Genomic DNA, 21268 nt, shown 5'->3' with positions numbered 1-21268 from the left:
TTGTGTTGTCTGATTTGTTTGTTTTCTGTGAGTCCTTTGTTGCCACATGGAACATATTAGAGGGAGGTTTTTGGTGTACATTATGAGCTAATTTGTAGGGTGTTGATGAGAGATTAGTCTTACAGTGAATATATTGCTTGACATCATCAACATCAACATTTGTATTGTTATTCACATTTGTGGTAAAAATATGATGCCTTTGGAACATTTATGTTTACATATTTCACTAGGTTTATAGAAATGATAACCTCTACCATATTTCATATTGTTAAAAAAACGTGTAGCTTTCACTCAGTTTATACTTGGGATATTCATCAAATGGTGAGTATTTTGGGCATCAAAGTTCCTCATAATGTTTGCAAATATTTATTAATATTTATTAGAAAATGAATTCTGAGAGCTCCGCACCGCCTAATGTGCATTCAAATGCCGCTTTAGCAAAGATCAAAACCAGGCCTTTGGTTATTATAGAGCAAATTGCTTTTTGTGCTTTTAAATCCTTTTTCCCCTCCTTTTCAAAAAGGTGCATTCATAGGGAGCGCTTTTTCTTTGTGTAGGTGTTGAAACAATTGTTCTGTTCTCTGCACCTCCCCAAAATAGCAGACGTACCAGGCTTGTAAGAAAATTAGTGAATTTAATTTCCTTGAGTAATGAAAATGTCATGCACCATTTAATAAAACTGCATGAAAAAAGTCAGCGCCTCCTCGCATATCGCAGATAGCTGGGCCCTGTGGATTTGAAAGTTATACAGTCGCCCCTTTTGATGTTTTCACGCAGTTTTGTTTCTTTTTTCTTTCTTGATGTGGATTCAAATTAATCTGAACAGGCCGGATGTAAATACGAAAATGAAAGTTGTTTGGTGTCTCTTTGCAACTTGCTGCCGTGCAATTTGAAGCTGCCGATAACTCCTTTCCCTTTAAACTGCGAATTATTTTACCTTTATGAGTTTGTCTCATCTTCAAGGTCAAAAATGTAATTTTTGCTCTTTCAAAGGGTTATAACCTTAAAAGGGGAGCCTCCATCCACACTGATTAATGAGACTCCTGCATTTGATGTTTCAACGGTGACATTTTAAACTTTAAATATTTTATATGCATACCCAGAAAAAAAAAATCGAAGATATGCATTCATGTGGAATAAACGGTATTGGAGGGAAGAAAGGCTGGGCTGGGTATCATTTTAATAGAACAGTTAGAGTGCAATGGTTTTTCTTGGTGATTTTTATTTGAGGTTTTTATGTGTGCGCAAGCTGATTTAAAGGCACACTAAATCATTGGGGATGGGGAGTACTGGATTATGCATTTAATCAAGAGGCAGGCCTTGGGAAAGTGGCTGCCCGAGTCACCAGGGCATCGGCAAAGGCCCCCCTGTAGTGCCGTATCTCCCCTCCACCCCCTGTGCACACATTTCACAAAACCCAACTCCATTTGCGTTTGTTCCTCTGGAGACAAGAACCTGTGGCCCAAACCAACTGGCTGAGTGCAGGAGCATAACCTGTTCAAATGGTTTGAGGTATTGTGCATCATATTTAATATGGGAGTTTTGACCGCTCCCAAGCACAAGATGATGAGATAGGAAGAGGAAGTAATGATGTTATTATTGATCATCTGAAAAGTTCCCATTTTCCACAATGACCGTATGCTGCAGATATGCAGGGCCCATTTAGTGTGCCCTGGTCATATCCAACTGCGAACGGTAGAGTATTATTATTTCTTTCATCCATGGGCTCACATTATGGAGAGTCCAGCATCTGGTGCCAGCATGCTGCTCTGAACCGCAAAGCATCTTACTGTGCTCCTTCCCACTCACCCCCACTAAACTCCTACTCAGCCATGCCACTGTCGGTGGCGATGTCATTTCCTGGTCTCCCCCCACCGCTGAGAGACAGATGTAGCATAGTGGGTCGAAGCATGTTACAGCAGACAAAGGCCAAGTGCCTGCCAGTAATGGCACGTACCCGACTGGTGCTAATATGATGGTTCAATATGGTGGAGGTAATGCATAGTGTCTGTGTACTGCCCATTGTTCTGTTTCATTTGTATGACTATATGAACAGTGGGGGCACTTAACAATCAAGGATATTTCAGTGAGTGGCATGCCATGAATTGCACAGTATTTCATGCGAAATGGTTGTCAACGGTAGCATCAGTACTTTCCTCTTCCTTGAACATTAACATTACCTGTGGTCCATTGAAAATTAATATCTGCTTAATGCTTGATGACATGCGTTTTCCTACAGGACAACAAAGCTTTTAGCTCAATATTTAATTTATATGTGTCTGACACAGCTGCGAAATTACATGAGTCTTCTATCGGACTGTCTATCCACAAAAGGGGGAGGGTGATGTGGGGGGTGAAATGATTGCAAGGCAACAGAAAGCTCTGGAATGTTCTTGAATAGATGATGAACAGTATGGTGTCCCACAGGGTACAGAAAGGAGTCCAATATTATTGTTGTCTGCTTATAATTTCAGAATACTTTTGGTTTTTCTTGTCAAGGCTGTTGGACAGTGTGGCTACAGTCATCATCACATCACAGTGATATGAACTCAAAGCAAAAATAAAAGTTTTCGATGCAAAAATGACCACAAAGCCGTAACCAAAGCAAATATTTAATTAGAGGATTTTTAGAATTTGAGTCAAGTTGGTTTGAAATGAGCATCGTTTATGAGACGTGAAATCTGAAATGAGCATGCCTGTTTTTGCAAATACGACTTGTTGGCCATTGTGGAAGGCAGTTATGACACCAGCAAAACATATTGAACTTAAAAACAGGACACACATTTGGTTTCTCATCATTCATCTGACAACAAGACATATTAACACATTAGGGACAGCATTGTGAAATTATGTCTCAAATAAACACAACACATAGGAATTCAATTTAAGTCAAATTAAGTACATTCTGGACTTGAAATAAAGCACTCTTCTTAAAGTAACAGTGGTCATGTGTACCCAGACTACACAAACATCACCCACACTCTAAATGAAGGAGGCAAAATATCATCCTTAAATAGGATTTACAAACAACATTTATATCAGGGCATGGTTTGTCTTCTCATCCTATTTGCTCCTGAGGGGGATTAGGGCTGTCTGTCATTTTGATTGACAGCTCTCAAATCACATCTTTGCAGCAAAGTGGCTGATTTTTGTCAGACCCACCCCCATCAGAAAGGAAGAATGGCGTTATCAGGAGCACCTTGTTTGGAGGCGCTCGAAACCGCTAAACCCGCAATTCATGGGAGATCTGTTTACAATCTCGCGCCGGCCATTGACTGCTAAACAGTCTGCACAGATGCACCCTGGGCCGCTCGGAGGAGGAGGAGAGGAACAGAGCGATTACGCTCGCAAACTGCAGTCGAGTCCACAAAGAGCTGCTGTTTGCCACACAGCAACAACACATGCTTTGCACACACACACACACACACACACACACACACACACACACACACACACACACACACACACACACACACACACAAACACCACACCACACACACACACACACACACACACACACACACACACACACAAACACCACACACACACACACACACACACACACACACACACACACACACACATATATTCCGAAGCGTCCCCACCACTAGACTAACTCAGAGCACTCAGACACAGAGACAGTGAAAAACTGCACAGCTTCTGAGTCTAGACAACACACAGTATATTCACACTCCGGCAGCCCAAAGCTCCTTGTGGCTAGACAAACATATCTTTCCAGCAGCTTAAGCTTTCTCATCATTTGACTCCACACAATACTCATGCATAGACAGCCAAAGGCTATACACTGTACGTAAAGATAGTTTTGGCACTGGACAGAACCATTGTACACACAGGGACTTTGAGAAAGCGAAAAATACCTATTGTGCACACAAACCTCATCGAGACATTGTGACTGTTATTGCATGTTTGTGGGTTATGAGGGGCTTTCACATGCATCTAAGCACACAATTTTGCATATAGTTTTTTTTTTTTAATTTTCATTCCAGACCACAAAGATAGTAGATATTGATAGTAAGTCATACTGTAATGACACTGAAATAGTTCAACTTGTAATTATAAGCTGTAAAAATCTGCTGGAAAAGACATCAGTATATGGGTAAAAACAATAAAAGTGTGTACAGCAAACCATGATCCCGATGTAACTTTGCACTTTATATTTGGCCCACAAAACACCAGTGAAGATCTCATCTCTGACTGTAGGATCCAGCCTTTTAAAACATGTGCACATGGAAGCTGTTTAAATGCGCCAGGCCCACAGTCATAAAGACATTGCAGTTGGAATAAAAGGCTTATTGGAGGCATCAGAGAGCTCTTTAACGCTGTCTATACACAAAGGTTTGTCAGAATAGTTAGGTTGCTGTTAAAAAGCTTGTACTCTAAAACTTGTAAGGCTGATTGCATGATTTTACAGGGCCTAGTGGGCTGAGAGGACATAGTAGGCTACTAAACCACACATTTACTGGCAACTTATTTTCTTCACAAAACCATACACATTTCTGACACTACTGTAAACTTAATTGCCACAGAGAATGTTCATCTCTCATTTAAATGCTCACATTCATGGAATGGTCAAATGAATCAGTGTTCACAGTTTATTTCTCCCAACAACCCAACTAAGGATGTTGTTGGTTTAGATGATATTTCTTCACATTTCTGCATCACTCTATCTGCAGGTATCCTGCTAAAGGGGGAGAAAAATATAGATTTCTGCAGTGATTATGTTGGGAAAAGATCCCTCAAAAGTGCGATCACAGCCCACAACAATGAAAGTGCTATTGATAAAATAATTTATTACAATCCCATTGGTAAGGAGTAAACAAATACAATAAAACCTGAGGTTTTGTGCTAATGAGCAGACTAAAAGCACCTTTGTTGCGCTTTTGCGCTGTTGTGCTGATCAACAAAAGAAACAACAATGTAATGCAGAATAGTTTGTTTATGTGTTCCAAATAGTTTGGTTATGTGTTGTAAAAAGAAATGAAAACTCAGAAAAACATTAGTGGCTCACCACTTGACCATTTCCTTCCATTAGGCTAGGTTTAGAAACATACACCTCATCTCTGCAACATTTACTAGACCCTAAAATTATACGTATAGTCCTCAGTCTACTTAGAACCAATTAATGTAGCATAGAGTGGTCTGTTGCTTTAAACAGCCAACCCACTGTTTTATTCAAGTTGTTTTGCAAGGAAGCCACGTCTCAAATCCCCAGTCGATTACACTGTTTGAGATGCCAGCTATATTCTGTATAATGCCTCAAGCATTAAAGCTCTAGGATGTTGCAAATGGCAAGGTACTGAGTCTTGCTCTGTCCATTAAAGATTTTTAATAGTGAAGTTACATTAGTCTTTTTAAGTTTTAACGTCATAAATGCATCATTGATTGTACCAGTAGACTGGGATCGCATTAGTATGGTTGCCATAATAAGCACATCTTGAGGTCACAGAAAGTAAGGGCTTACAGAAAATGTAAATATTCCCCAGGAAAAGTATAGACAGAAATAAATCTATTTTGTTTTAATAAAAGCATTCAGTGGGATATAATATGAGAACAAATATACTAATTTAGTTGTGAAAAAACACTGTAATCGCTCCTTAAGAGGGAAAAACAGGCTAAACACTCTCTGTGCTCTGGGCATAAGGTATATTTTTTTTCAAAAAAGGAAACTTAGAGGATTGTTTATGCCAGTGCTCTTGTCATGCAAAGTGAAGTCTGCACAGTGTGCCAAAGCACTTTGATATATACCAGCGCTTTGTAAATAAATCCACACAAAGTGCAAGGGAGAATTTTATCTGAAATTTGGTATTTAGGAGATTCGGAGTGAATGATGATATGTGACAATCAGTCACAGCAATTAGTGTAACTGTTAAGAGGCCTTTTTGTTTTCTCTCACCCATACAGAATGTCACAAATAAATCCTCACTCGCATTTGCATATTAATTGGATCTGAGACGTCAAGCATCTTTCATTAAGCAAAATGATCTGCATATTTGGAGACATAAAATAGTTTATTTCGATGTGGGAAAAGAAGTCATTGGAAATTGACCGCGCATAGGGTATAAACTTTGTGCTGCTGTTGACAGACGCGTTAACCCTTCGGGTCCTGCGCTGCGGTGAACAATCAGCAGCAGGTTGGCCATGAAAGGTGCTACTTGTTAAAGTATGGCAAAGGCAAAACAACATGCCTCTCACAGGAGCTGGATTGGCAAGCTGAGAAATCGTTAACTGGTGTTTAAATATGATTTATAATCTGACTGTTTGCATAAGGACTAACCACAGTCTTTCTGGCCATGCTCAGTGGTTGACTACTTTAAACAGGGTGTTACAAAGTGAAGTATGGATTTTTTTGTTAACTTTGTGTCAACAGTGATTGCATGTGTGCGTAAAAAGGGGTGATGGCAGAGTAATGTGTATAGAATGCATAGTCTGTACATACATACGGGGCATGTGCATGTACATGTATGATATGTATGATCATGCTGATTAAAGACCCCAGTTAAACATGCACACTAGTCCTTAATAAATTATATGACTTAGTAGCCCACCAGGAGAGTGATTTGTTTTATTTAAGTGAATAGTACTCACTCTAATATATATTAAGTAGTGTAGTCCTTTATGTGGGACAGTAAATTCTGTAATGGAAGGTTAAGATTTTACACATCAGCCACGGAATACATGTTTTAAAAGCATCAATTACATTTAACCACCAATGTCTCACTCCCTACATGTACATGATTAAAACTTGGGCTTTATCGTTGTCTTTGACCTCGTTTTTTTTTAACTGCTCATTGATGGATCATACTTTCTATTTTTAAAGAACACACAGGCTAAACATGCTTGTGGCATATACGACCATAACATGAGAAGAAACGTAATGTGGCACTAATGTGAGATGGCAACTGAGCCAGACCTTCAGGCGGGGACGTGTTCTGTAGCGGACATCTTTGTGTGTCTGACACAAGCATGCAGGGTGTTTTGTTTTTTTTTGTTTTGTTTTGCTGTCACTGTTTTCCACTCTGAAGGGAAATTTGACATTGGTTTGGTTCAATATGATTAAGGCACACAAGTGTGGGTAGTGGGGAGGCTGTGTATTACTGGGGTCTGGATGGTTAGGGGCTAGACTTGTGAATAATTTGATTAGGTTGCAGGGGAATATATCTGAAGGATTATGTAAATAGCGTTGCCCCCGTGCAGAATTCTTTTGAACTCCTCCGAACGCACATCTGCTGGGGTCGGCAGCTAGACAGGACGGCTCCCTCCTTGTAGCGCGATTCCTCTGTGTTTGAGGAAAGTGTTTAAAGGTCACATTAAGAACAAACACAGTTGCCCTGATAAAGGCTTAAGGGTCCTTCTCTCTAAGTGTCCTAAATTTACCTGTGGCTGAAATCATGATCACAGAAAACAGTAGGTGACTGCAGTATAATAAGAATATCATCTTAATAATATTTAGCATTTATTGTTAATTTGTTAGTATGGATTTGTTGTGTACCTAGGCTGCACCATCTCATAGAAGTGTGCCTCTCTGAGAGTGATTTATACATCATACTTTTTACAGTGTACTTTATTCTCCCTTTCCACTCCATTATGTTCTATATTGTATATTCTTCAACTCAACTAGATTATGATATTTTCCCTCCACTTGCCTTATTTGGTGTATTTCTGGGTGGGGATATGTTTGTATTCAGCACTATGGCAACCAAAGTCAAGGTGACCAAGACCATGCTGAGCACATTAGATTACCAGAGCAGAGACACAGACAGAGACAATGCAGCCGGCTCACAACACAATTTATCGGCCCTCTGGCCTGGGTGACTCGCGCAGACCATCCACTGACCGTCTGGATTTATGGGTTTGGTGAGTCTGACCACTGCTCTCTGTGCTCCAAGCTTCTCTGTGGCTGCTGTATGCTGTGAAGGCTAGCTGGCTAGATGCCTGAATGGGTTTGTGAATGTATGGTCAAGGCTTCCAAGGCTGAGGCCTGCTAGAGTAGCCAATGGGGCTGGACAGTTGGCTTAGTTGGCTTCTGCGTTGTAGCACAGAGGTGTCATGTCATGTTTTGTGCATTTTCTCCGGGTGGGTCATTTTAGGAGAAAGAAAAAAAAGATGCCTGAAGGCTGCAGGGTTTGGTTCAGTCCTGGCAGTCAGCCTTTGGTTGTGATTATGCTTAATAGTCAGCTGTTAGAGATCTTTGAGAGGCTTGTTTTGGGAGGAACAGTGTTTTGCCAGTTCTTGTAGTCCTACTATGAATCACTATGGGATCTGCAATATCACTTTCTCAGTGGACTCATTCTCTTTGAGATGTAGCACACATGATAATCTCTGGAGCACTTTACAAAATCTTCGACATTAAAACCCTGTTTTTTGCCATTATGACTTGAAGGAAAAATATTTCCAATCTTTTTCTCCCTCCTCCACCTTTACTGTGGCTGTAATGTTTGCTCTGTAATGTAACTGCGACTGTAAGTCAGGTCTGGATTTGTCCCACCAGTAAAAAAACTACCGAAACCTCAGCGGAGGTGCCCTGCCGGGGATTTTGCCGTCGTTGTAATTTTCAAAAACAACTCGCATCACACTCACTCACTCAAGGCTCCGCTCGATCGATCTCCAAAAGAGCTAAATGCCACTAATTTTAGCAGCTGGTCTCAAATCTGGCTACTCCCTTCGCAGCACATGTTAAATAACGGTGATAATTTATACTCCCCTCTGAGCCTAGCGGGCTGCCACGGCGTGGAGTGTTCAGAACCTGTTGCCTTCTCTGAGAGGGGAACAAAGCGAGGAACGCCTCGGTGAGACGGTAGTAGGCCTGCCAGCACCATAAAAATAATCGCTTTGGCAGGCCCCGCAGTTCAGCGGAGGGCCTCGATCATGTGGAGCCACAGAGCTTGAAACAGAAAAACCAGAAGTGTTAAAGATCCACTCTGGACTCCCTTCTCGGAAGTAAACGTCACCCCTCCTGTGTGTCCATCCATGTCTGTACAGAGTTGTGCAGAGGAGCTACTGTATGAGAGGTTGTCAAGTGACAAACATTCTCGGTCTCGATCGAGCGTTACATCAAACATCAGAGCGGCTGTCCTGCTCCCTCCCCTCCCTCCCTCTCTCTCTCTCTGTCTCTCTCTCTCTCCCTCCCTCTATCTCTCTCCTGCTCTCTCACTCCCTCTCTGAACGTTCTCCTCCTGTAACACAACTTTTCCATTCGTCTCTCCTGCTAGTGTCCTTGCCGATGCTCTGGAATGCACGGCAAAGAACACATTTCTTTGACAGGAAGGAAAACACACACAAGAGCCTTGAACATGCACATGGAGAGGGGAAAAAATTCATTTTGGAACTTCTTTTTGGTTCTTGGATTTGATACGGAGTAAGGAGGACGTTGTTCATGGTCTTTTTTTTTTTTTTTTTGATGAAACAGTCCTGTTTGCTCCGGCTTGTGACCACTTGTTGTAGGGGGCCACAAGTGATTTAAAGAGGGCAGCTGGATAACAGAGACTGTATTTGTCTATTTTGAGCCCTGTCTTTGTGCCAGGCCTGTCTCATTTTGCAGTTGCTCTTTGCTTCAGTATCTTGCATATTTTCTGAAGTGTGTGAAACCTTGTGAGATTAAGTCGGGGACAGCTGAGAGGAGGTGTTGTGTATGAATGGCTAAAATGGAGGAGGGGAAAGAGAACAAAATGACAGTCAAATGGTGGATATCTCTACCCAAAGGCAACATGTTTTTTTTGTGTGTAAATGTGCTTCCTTTTCATAATCTCAAGGAGGAAAGAAGAAGGAAAACAAAATATTTCATGTGAGTTCAGGGACTTGACCCACTGCATTTTCGTCAGATAAGGGAAAAGTCAAAATAGCCAAAGAAATAGATGAAGATAAATGACAGTTTCAGAATAGCTACTGAACATTTTTTGTGCCCATTTATGACTCCTTTCAGAAACACCTGATGTATACAGATTAACTAAACAAAGACTATAGACTAAACATATAGGAGTTTTTAACAATTTTACTCCAACTTTGCCATACTACTAAGAATACTGTATGTGAATCATCCCCACTGTGTCTGATTGGGCTGAAAAAGGTTGATGTGCTGTGGATGGGAGGGAAAATGCAGACACATTATGTGAGGTCAAAGGTCAAGCACTTACAAAGCTGCCAGTGGAGAGTGTGTGCCAGAGCTCTACCTCCTGTGGTCTTGGACATACACCATCTTCCTGTTGAGGTAATCCGACCATAGATACCCAGCTAGATAACGTACCACACACACACACACACACACACACACACACACACACATAGTGTTATTCTGTGCGCTCTGTCACAGACAAAATGCAGAAGGATTACTCTATCTTTTGAACTTACTCTGTAACGTGATTGTGTCACCTTTAAACAGGGCTGTTATTTTCCAGTAGAATGTGACATGACCTTCCACAAAGGAAAACTGCGTTTCAGGCCCATTCCTGAAGAAAGGAGGCAAAAACAATGGAAGGGAAGGCCAGAGGAAGTCACATCACTCCATATCAAAAAGAGATTAGGAACTATAAAAAGAGGATGAAAAACAGTTTTGAATAAATACGGCTAAATTAAGACTCCTGACATTCAAACAGTTTATGAAAATGTGAAAGGGAGGGTTAGGGTAGTATATCAAAATACCTTGCCATCTAATCATGGATCATGGAATCTTTTGCATCACATAAATTCATGATGACATGTATAAAAAACACTTACTGTGTGGTTTAGGTATTTTCAAGTATGTTTTTGTGGCATCAGTGAGCCAGCGCTGTGTTCAATAACACCCCTTTTTGTGGCCCTAACACTACTGTGCTGTTGTTGACAAATATTCCACCCCTCTGTGCTGGCTTGTCCTGGAATCTACAAAGAGTGCTGGTGTGTATATATGCATGTGTGTGTGTGTGTGTGTCCAGAGAGAAGGAGGGAGAGGGAGAGAGAAGGGGTATTATCACACATACTCAAAATAACCTAGAATGTGACTGTCCCATATTAGGTAATGAATCTCTTAACGGAAAGCAAGTGAACAAGACATTTATTGACAAGCCTGTGATGGTGAAGGCGTGCAGAGCAAACTGGGCTGACGCTCGTGTGACTCCCAGAGAACAATGTAAAGCTACAGTACTATGAGCATGAACAGGACTCTGACCAAACTTTCCTTAGCCTCACACAAACTTTCTTGACAACCATAAACATGACTTTGGTTTGTTTTAGGTTTGTTTCTATGCTTCATCATTGTCCCCCCATAAGCAATAAAAAACAGATCCACCTTTTTGTGTCTACAATGTAAAAAATTCTCCTCACCTTTTGTGTCTATAATGTTAAAAATTCCCCTCACCTTTAAATAATTGCACTTCGGGTGACACGGAGAATGACTGAAGTACAGACTATCTTGAATGACAATAATCTTCGTGTGTTGCAAATATTTGAAGTGAAAACTCCGTTACTGCGTTCATCTCTGTGATAGTAGCAGATGCACACCACGAGTGAACGCGTACGACATGTTGCACCCTCTTCTCTTCGCCTTCCACCTCTATCTGCCAGTTGAGGTCACTTTTAATCTGGACGAAGGCCCGACATAAGGGACTGCTGTGAAAGGAGCCCAGCAGCAATAATCACTGGGCAGGGGATCACTTCTCAAGCCTATCAAATAACTTTGTGATTTGCAGTGAGCTGCCACTTTATAAAAGTGTGAACGCTGAGGAGTCATTTTTATCAAGTGTGAATGTGGAGTGAGAGAGAGAGAGAGAGAGAGAGAGAGAGAGAGAGAGAGAAAGAGAGAGAGAGAGGAATCACTTTGGTGTCAGTGGGACCAGGCCTTGTTTGGTTTGCCCGAGTGGTCTGTAACCAAGCGGTTTTTGTTCAGCGGTTCACGCACTCATGTCACTGTCTCTGCTGGCACAGGAGCGCTCCGGAAATAGAGCGCTATCGCACTCGCACCTCTGGAAAGATAGCCCTGGCTGTCCGTTTTCCTAATGCACCCTCACTCGCGTTTTCGTGCTATTTTTGGTGCTCGATTTTTCTCCTTCAATTGGAGGAAAGAGGGGCAGAGAGTGAAGGAGAGTGTGGAGGGGAAAAGAGGGAGGGGGGGGGGGCATTGGGGACGTACAGCGCCATGAGCCTCTGGTTTAGGAAAAGGGACACTTTGCCTTTAAAGACTTCCCTTGAGCAGTCAGATAAGGAATTTAGTGGCTTTATCAGAAATGCCACTGTTTAATTTAAAGGGGTGAGGCACTTAGGATCTGGCTCCGGCCTTTTCAGTCTAGTGATAAATTTGCAGGAAAGTGGAAAAAGACTGGAGCCCGGCGAGCAGATTAGCAGGATACAAATATAGCAGTGACATTGTGGCGGGTATTAGTCAGGTGCTCCTCTGAACAAGTGCCTCATTTCTGATAGCCCTGAGTGTGGCTGTGTCCCCACTGCCGGATTGATTGCGGTCCTAGATTGATTGGAGCAGTGAGGCATGGGCAGTTTGTGTTTCCCATAACTACAACCCCCCCTTACACACACACACACACACACACACACACACACACACACACACACACACACACACACACACACACACACACACTTTAACCCCCCCCTCCTCTGTCTCTCTTTCTCAAACTCTAGCTGTCTCTCTCCTACTCCTTTTCTGTCTCTGTTCCCTATCCTTTCCTCCTCCCCTCCCACCATCTCTCTCTTTTCCTCTTTCTCTCTCTCTCTTTCCTTTCCTCTCCTCCCCCTCCTCCTCCTCCTCCTCCTCCCCCTCCTCCTCCTCTCTCTCCTCTCTCGCTGCAACAGTTGGTGTGTTCATCTTGGCTGCGCTCCATGGCCTGTTTGATGTGGTTTCCAGAAGTCCTGAACTGTAGTCCCTGGCCACTCTTTCTGTCATCGGTGGACCTGCTGTCTTTTTAGCCTCCATTGACTCCTTCTAACCTTCCCTCAGCCTTCCCATTTACAGTAAACAGCTGCTTTACCTACCTACCTACCCTCTCTTCCACCCCAATCCTGCCTTTCTAAACCCATGTGGCTCCACTGGTGTTTAGACCCCACAGGCAGGGAGGTGATGTAGTTCTCCACTGTGGCATGTTGGCTGTCAGAGGATCAGTGAGGTTTTCAGGGTTTTTTTTTTTCTTTTGAAAGAGACATCAGAAAGCAGGGACATGAGGGGAAAAAGTGTTTTAAGCCTTTGTATGAAACCGACTTTTTGATGTGCGGCGTGTTGCTTCTGGTTCAGGATTAGATTGTTCAGTGGATGTTGTACTTCAATGTCTGTGGCATACTGAAAAAAAAGGCCTTTTGGCATAGTGGATGGTAAACGTTATATTTGTGAGAGGACCTCTAAGAAAACTGTATGGCTCTTTCATACATTTTGATACATTTTCCATACATACAAACAACTTTTCTTTTTGTTTAAATGTGTGATGACAGACAGAAAGACAGAGAAAGAGAGAAAAGAGAGATATGGTCATACACATTTGGACTCTGATTCATGGAAGGCTGTACGGAGGAGAGGGCCTTGTCCCTACATGGGCACCTTTCCCTCGAGTACCAGCGCACGTAAGGTAAACCAGAGCTGGTGAAATATCTCCCTGCTCGCAGAAAGGAGCAAGCAGCTTGAGGAGAGCAGGCAAGGCGGATATGGATTGGCTCGCAAAGCTGACAAGGTCTGGCTTAGGAAATACAGTAAGTACTCTTTGCCAAGCAGATCGGAGGTTTGCAAGCTGATGAGAGTGTATACTTCACTACAGCCAGCCCCTGTGAGTGTGTGTGTGTGTGTGTGAGTGAGTGAGTGTGTGTGTGTGTGTGTGTGTGTGTGTGTGTGTCTGTGTGTGTGTGTGTGTGTGTGTGTGTGTGTGTGTGTGTGTGTGTGTGTGTGTGTGTGAGTGTGTGTGTGTGTGAGTGAGTGAGTGTGTGTGTGTGTGTGTGTGTGTGTGTCTGTGTGTGTGTGTGTCTGTGTGTGTGTGTGTGTGTGTGTGACTTCTCACCCGTTCAAAAGGTTCACTCTCCCCCACTGCACCCTGCCTTGTTGCCTTGTGAAGACCCAGTTTTTCTCAGCCCTTTGTTGTAAAAAAAAAAAGGAAAAAGAAAAAAAAGGAGCCCGCTGTCAGATTGCTTCTAAGGCTTAAACGGCTGCTTGTGTCGGAGTGCAAGCTGATATATAAACACGCGTCTCCCTGCCTACGGGGCCTGGTCTGCGAGCGGCAGCGGCTCTCTTTCAGGGGGGCTGGCGAGTGCGTACAGGGAGCAGACATTACTGTCACATCTCCCTTAGCTCGGCCCTGTGGCCCCAGGCTGTGGTCAGGAGATGCGGCAGCAGTGGCGGCGACGGCAGCTGTGGGGGCGTCTGATGCCAGCCTTTAGACAGGCCAGCCACATACGACTAGACATGCACGCAAACAAGCAGGGACAAACACACACACACATGAACACACACCACACAAATACACTCTCATACAAACATGTATGCACATGTACACACTTGCTATAGTACACACTCACTTGTAAACACGCTGACAAACACACATACCCTTTCAGACAGGCAAAGTAGGCCTTCACAACATACAAACATAATGATGATATGCACTTTTCTTGTATAATGTAGAAGAAAGTACATCCTCTATTTATGTACATTTACTGCTATTTGTGCAATCAGACACACACACACACACACACACAGTCGGAGACAGAGTGAACGCCAATCCCTTCGCAACTTTGAAGGGTAGCCCTGCCCTGTGTGTGAAACCTCCTCTTGGCCAGACTCGTCATTGAGTCGGTCGTCTACTTTTCTCGCCTTCACCCCCATTTTGGCCCCTGCAAGATTGATCTCAGATTGACTAAGATGGCGCCAAACAGCCATATAACTTTACATCGCCAAGGAGGTTTTAGTGGATTTCAATAGTATTTCAGGATATCCTTGCTGCCACTGCTGTTGCTGCTGCTGCAGATTTTCTGGCACAATAACAGCTGTCCCCAGCATTAGTGGAGAGACAGTCGCTTGCAAATACTCCCTCATCCTCATGTGTCAGAAGAAGCCACTCCGGTCTTCCTCTGCCAGTTCACTGGTGGAAAACGGTATATATAGACAGGAAGGAATCCTTATACCCTTGAGCACTTGGTATTCACCATGTAGAATTTAGCTTAGCATTTGGGTAAATGATACTAATGCCCATGCTGCAAGAATGTATGGATGCAGATTTCGTTCATCTGTCTTGTCAGTAGATATTCTTTGTGAGATTCAGTGAAAGCAGGCTAATTGAGTATTGAGGCTGGATTCGTGTGATTGGAGAGCAAATATAGAAGTGGCCTCTTCTCGTCTTTTTCTTGGCTGTGTCACTATTTATAGGTCTTAGAAGATCAACAGCCAGAAGTGGTTTAGATTTAGGAAGTATTTTTAACACAAGCCGATAGAGAGGAGGATTTCAGCTTTGACATGCTTCTCCAAATGGGGAGATTCGTTTAAATGTGTGCGGCCTTCCAAATGACTGGCAATTCCCTTTCCGTTAATTGATTAATGTATCAATTGAATCAAATCGCCAAACTAGCCAAATAACTGACTTGATTGAATAACTAGGTAACAAGCTCTGGTCTTCACCATAGCAGTTTAGGATTAGGCAAAAGTTTGTGAGATATTAACTGACTGATATTAATGATAAATAAACACATTAATGATTAGTGGCTCCTGTGTCTGAATCAAAGTTTAAAGTCCTGTAAAATGCTAATTTATCAACTTTTTCCCTAATCAGCAACAAGTAAACAAAAAAAAAGACACATGGTGTTCGAAAACAACAGAATCCAACAGCTTGTGCATCAAGTCAGTAAGCTGTTTGCTGCCCTTGCTGCGAGAGGTGGGTGGAAAGCAGCCACAGTTTAGCTCCCCTTGAACTATGGGCTAATGCTTGTCTGCTCTGATTAGGATTAGAATGTGTTACAGGGACTCAGGAAAGAGCCAGGCAAAGGTCTGATAATCTAATAAATCAAGATAAAAAATTCCCGAGATTGGTTTACTCAGGACCCGGGATTTACCGGTGGCCATCTCTGAGAGACGGGGGATTAGCCGGGCTTTCAGTGTGCCAGACGCAAGGCATGGGCTGGGCAGAGAGGGTGGTGAGGACGTAGAGAACGTGGTGGTGCTGCTGAGGTATTTGGGGGTGGGGGGTGGTGGGGGCAGCAGTGGCTTTATATCGCCAAAACCGACAGCAAGTTTAACTCTGAGTGACAAGGTCAGGGTCGGCCCTGCACAAAAAGGCTTTGTTCCACACACAGATTAAAGGACTCTCGCACAGTTTTTACACTTTTGGATCTTGTCGAACATGTTGCGAGATAATCCTGTCTGTGGAGGAAGCACAGTTGGCAACAGAGAGGATTCAGGAAGAGGTGCTTTGAAAGGGATAAAAGTAGGAAAAAAGGAGGGGAAATTGAGCCCACTCGTCGAATAGAAGTACATGTTGCGTATGCGTATGGAGCTGAAAAAAAAAAACACTGGCACATTATTATATGTAATTTCTAGCCATAGGTTGCCCTTTTTTCCCGCATGTTGTTTCCTTGGTGAAGACTAACAAATAACTTGACAGGGATTTATGAGTTATTTAAGAGAGCTTGGCATGAAGTCCTTTGTGTATGTCATGTTAGGAGAAAATTTATGTTAATACTACCATATTTTTGTCTGTTGGCTTTGTGTCGTCGAGGCAACAGACCAAGCCCAGGCATGCCAGAGGCCTCTTTTTAACCTGGTCCTGAGGTGCACTGAGTGCATCAACTATGCATAATAATAGCCTCCATCAAAAATCAAAATATGCCAAAAACACTTGCACAAAGCAGCGTACTGGGAAAAGGGCAATCAGTATTCCGATATCCTTCGTACCACAGGGACAGAGGGTGATGGAAAAAGTCAACATCTTAAATACATGTTTTGTGGTTTGCTAAGTAAGTATAAACCCCTGAAAATGCATTGCACAGGAAAAAAAGAACACTGAACTACTACACCTAAGAACACCATCCTCTGTAGGAGAGACAATATAGACTTTTCATTGTGCTTTTAAAGCACAAAGCAATGCGACATCTAATCAAAGAAGCCCTTTTCTCCTATGATACCCGTGTCCTGTGAAGCTTGTGAAGTCCTCGTCCTCCAAACAGAATGTTAGTTTGCTATCCGTTAATGAGAGGATCAAACCCAACTGCTCTCTGTATCCCTCTTATTTAGTGGCATGGACTCTTCAAAGGCTGCCTGGGCTCTACTAACAATAAGGGATGAAAAGGCTTGACAAGTCAGCGAGGGCAAGGAGTGGTTTTGTCTCTTTCTCTGGGAAAAAATGATCTGCAATATCGTTGGGCCTTTAAATGGGAAAACAAGAGAGAAATGGAGAAGCCAATTACCTTTCGGAGTTAGCTAAAGGCCATTTTAAACTGTGTGCCCATGACATAATAATGTTTATGGTAAATATTGTAGTCAGAGTGGCTGAGTGCTTGGCGTGAGAGAAAGAGAGGGAGAGAGAGAGTGAGAGAGAAAGAGAGAGGGAGGGAAAAAAGGGCATCAATCTGAGACAGAGAATAATTTATTAAGATCTGAGATGCGCCAATTATGTGGAAAGGACCAAAAAGAAAAAAAAAAATCAAACTCTCCAGGAACCGCATACATGATTGCAATCTTGATTAAATCCCCCTGGATCTAATGAGTTGATTTTCTGCTGTTAATATTGCATTGGCTGATGATGGATTCGTTAAGATAATGGAACGAAGCTAAAATATAAATGACTCCCTGTCAAGGAGCAGATTTTCGTCATTTTCTGTCTGACACCTCCGCCGTGGGGATTTGGCCAAGCTGATTTTGTGTTGAGAACCGGCAGATCTGGAATACTAATTTTTCCTTCGGACGGCTCCGCATGCTGCACGCCCCCTCATATACTCTCAGTAAATATGCTCTTTTTCTTTTCAAACAGATGACGGGATGGGGGGTTGAGGGAGGATGGGGGTGGACGAGGGGTGGACGTGGGGTGGAGTGGTTGGGGGGTTGAACTTTCCTTGATGTAACTCCATTCCTCCTGCCACGGTAAGGAGGGAATTCAATGGTTGTGTTTAATTAACATTATATATATATACTGTATAAGAAACGATCCCAAGCGCTGATTTATGTGATGGCTTTATCCTCTGTTTTCTCTCAGATTTCCCTCCTCTTGATTATAAACGGAACGCACATAAAAATCCATCCTGGGCAGGGAAAACTGCTATGAAACTGCCAGAGGCACGAGCCATGGGTTTGTCGGGCCCGTGTGTCTATAATGATTCTTTATTTTTCAGAGGTGACTGAATAATGAGGCGAGGCCTGGCTCTGTAGCCGATCACACCAGCTGAGCCTCGTCTGTTTCCTCTGCAGATGGCCCTGTCATTTAGGTCAACGAGACGTGTGAAACCTTGACTCGGTGGCGTATTGATCCTTTTCAGTATGAGTGTGAGTCACAGCAGAACACGGCCTGTGTTTGGCGCGTCGGGCTGTTTAGGAAACGATCATGCGCGGAGGGAGCATTAGGAAAATGTTGAGGGGCTGCCCAAGTGTTAATGAGTGGAGATTGCACATCAGGGTTTGTAACAGCCTGTCTACAGGAAGGCCATAAATCAGGAGAGGTCTGTCTAGTTACCATCACACAACTGATCAGACACACTGAACAAGGTTCATATAGTAACAGGCTTGCTGAGAGGTTCACTATTAGAAACAGACGATATATAGTGCCATCTCTTCTGTTCCTCCCTGTCTTTGTAAAGATGAAGCTACATAAAGCTGTAGGTTCAGTTCATTTACATTTACAAATTCAAGGTACAGTGCTACAATATAGAAGGGAATAGTCTTTTCAGATGAGGTGTTGTGGTGTATTTCCCTAAACCACTAGCCTTTCTATAATCATCGTAATCACCATTGTTATCCGTTTTCATGCTCTACCTGACCCTGGCTTTGTGCTGATTATTGTATTGACCTCCCTCTGTCTCTCTTTCTCTGTGCTGTATCGCCAGGGAAACAGCCTTACCCTCCACCCTTTCTTCCAAGTGTCACTTTTTTTGTCCTTTAACATGGTTTCGCTAAAAAGTTTTTTAATCAATCAAGTATGAGGCAGAAAATAGGCTTTGTCACGGCCCTGGGCCCCGGGTCGTGTGATGCTCGTTTTGCATACTGACAGCTCCTCAAAAGGGGGGTAAAAAAAGGAATATTTCGGGGGGGGGGGAAATTGCCGTTTCCATGGCGTCGGGGCACTTGTTGCACGTTGCGCCGCTTCTATTCTTCCCCCTCCGGCGTGAGCCCCGCCGTTTCAAAGGAACGGACAACAAAACACGGGGCAGGAGGGGAGCAGTTGGGCCACAGAGGTAGCTGCCCTTCAGCCCCTGCGCTGTCCTCTCCAACAGGGCCCAGAGAATGGGACGGGGCAATTGACAGCAAAAAAGGAGGCCTACTAGCTTCTGTCACTTATGCATGTGCAGCGTTATTAAGTAAATGTTCTATTTTTCATTGTGCCATGCCCACTGAAAGGGGCCACAGAGGGGGAGCCCGCATCGTCTTAGAAAGAGAGTGGAGAGGAGAGAGAGAGAGAGAGAGAGAGAGAGAGAGAGAGAGAGAGAGAGAGAGAGAGAGAGAGAGAGAGAGAGAGAGAGAGGGGAAGGCGGTTGAGATTAAATGGTGGCGCTCTTCTTTCTCAATCACATAATTAGCGTTTACGGCTCAGCCCCAAGGTCACGTAAAGTAGTTTTGGACGGAGGTCACATAAAATAAACAGGGCTTTCATGGTTTGTGTTTTTGGAGTAGTTCGCTCAGAGGCAGGAAACAAGCACAATGGAATGGCCATAAGTTGCATGAGAAGGAGAGGGGATTGTTGTCCCCGAGTCTTTGTGCTTGGTGAGGTGAATGTAGTGTGTTTTTGTTTTTAATTATTAAGCTTGTCAAAGAGCACTTAACATATTCAGGGTGCAGAAGCCATGTCCGTGCTATGTAGCACAGCACAGCCAGCACAGAAAGAGTTAATATTTTGTTTTATCCCTTAACTCTAATGGAGCTTTTGGTTTTGGTTTGCTTTTGGGTGTGATCACCACATTAACATACCATGTACTCCTGGTCTGCAGGAAACTGGGTGGATTTTATGCAAGCACTGGGCTGAACTATTTTGGTATGGAGCAATCCTGTAACAAGAATGCGGGTGGCAGTGACTACCATTTTTCCACTCCTTGAATCCTTTTCACAATTATGTATTCCTCTTTCTCTGTGAGGAAATGGCTTAATAAGGTCAAGGTGCTCGCATGTCAAGACTCCTTTAAACAATTTGCAATCATTTCCATAGCATCAACACCACCCACAATAACAAACAAGGTTACAGCGAGCTTTCGTCACTCAGTGCGATGGAAGTGGCGATTATTGTATTTTCAGTGACGAGAGACGTGCTATGCTAACATCCTTTTTTTCTGTAAAGGATGCATACACCTTGTGATAATTTAATGTCTAGCTACATTTAAAGAGACAGTGCTAGTATACATCTGATTAATTCACCTGTCTAATACGCTGACTGGACTGAACTTAATGATATGGAGCCATAGGTGGAATCTAAATGCCATATTTCCCTAGTCAGCTGTCCGTTGTCCAGTTCCCCTTCAGCATATTGGAGCCCAGCTGCATATGTCTGTAATGTGAGCAGCGGTTTGTCTTTGAGATCCTCCACAATCGGCTGTCATTCGGTTGCAAAAGGTTAGGGGGAGAGCTGGGATATCTTCCTTGATGGTGTTTTATCATGCTAGTCATGCCCGGTTTCCTGATGAATATATTAAAATTATTACTGTGCAAACAGAGTTTCTAATTACTGACCTGCTTGCCATTGTACTGTGCGTTTTTCATGTTTTTTTCCCCCTCCTCCAGTCTGTCTCTCGCTCTCCCTCTCCCTCCCTCCCTCCCTCTCTCCCCCTCTCTTTCTCCATGCCTTGTTTATTTATCTGCACCAGTGAATACAGAATAGTCAGTGCAATGTCATTTCCATCCACATGAAAATGATTTTGAAAATGCCAATCTGGCCTATTATCCAGAGAGTAATTACAAGTCTGTGTCATATTTTTTATTTTCATTCGATCAGATATCTTCAGGAGATTCCTGGCTGTCTTGCTATCTTGTGTCAGTTGACTTTACTTACACAGAGGGGAGATTTTTATTTCCTAAATGGAAGATAACGATCAATTAAGTTTGAACACAGTTACTGAGTAATGCCATAAGAGGACTGTGTTCTGAGATCTTCAGCGATACTCCTTA

The 21268-nt window shown here is 43.1% G+C and overlaps 1 protein-coding gene and 1 long non-coding RNA gene across 6 annotated transcripts in view; one reads left to right on the top strand and one right to left on the bottom strand.

Annotated features, from left to right (window-relative positions):
• Positions 1-21268, top strand: part of casz1 (castor zinc finger 1) — a 185011-nt gene that overhangs the window by 51963 nt on the left and 111780 nt on the right. The window contains exon 1 of one of the 4 annotated variants that reach the window (XM_042097011.1): positions 7646-7875. The exons of the other annotated variants lie outside the window; for them this stretch is intronic. The gene's annotated coding sequence lies outside the window, so the exon portion shown is untranslated. Of the gene's footprint in view, positions 1-7645; positions 7876-21268 lie in introns of those variants that run through there. 4 annotated transcript variants of the gene reach the window in all.
• Positions 9153-11436, bottom strand: LOC121712942. 2 transcript variants are annotated; one of them, XR_006032701.1, is made up of 5 exons: positions 11351-11436; positions 10732-10887; positions 10366-10463; positions 10152-10248; positions 9153-9657 (listed from the first exon to the last, which is right to left on the bottom strand). It is a non-coding gene; the product is annotated as an uncharacterized LOC121712942 (long non-coding RNA). The 2 variants fall into 2 exon arrangements; XR_006032700.1 differs by having other exon boundaries at positions 9153-10093; positions 10188-10248.

Source organism: Alosa sapidissima, chromosome 7 (genome assembly GCF_018492685.1).
Source record: "Alosa sapidissima isolate fAloSap1 chromosome 7, fAloSap1.pri, whole genome shotgun sequence".
Lineage (NCBI taxonomy): Eukaryota > Metazoa > Chordata > Actinopteri > Clupeiformes > Clupeidae > Alosa > Alosa sapidissima.
The sequence above is the reverse complement of the archived record's forward strand: the minus strand, read 5'-3'. Positions and strand labels throughout refer to the sequence as shown.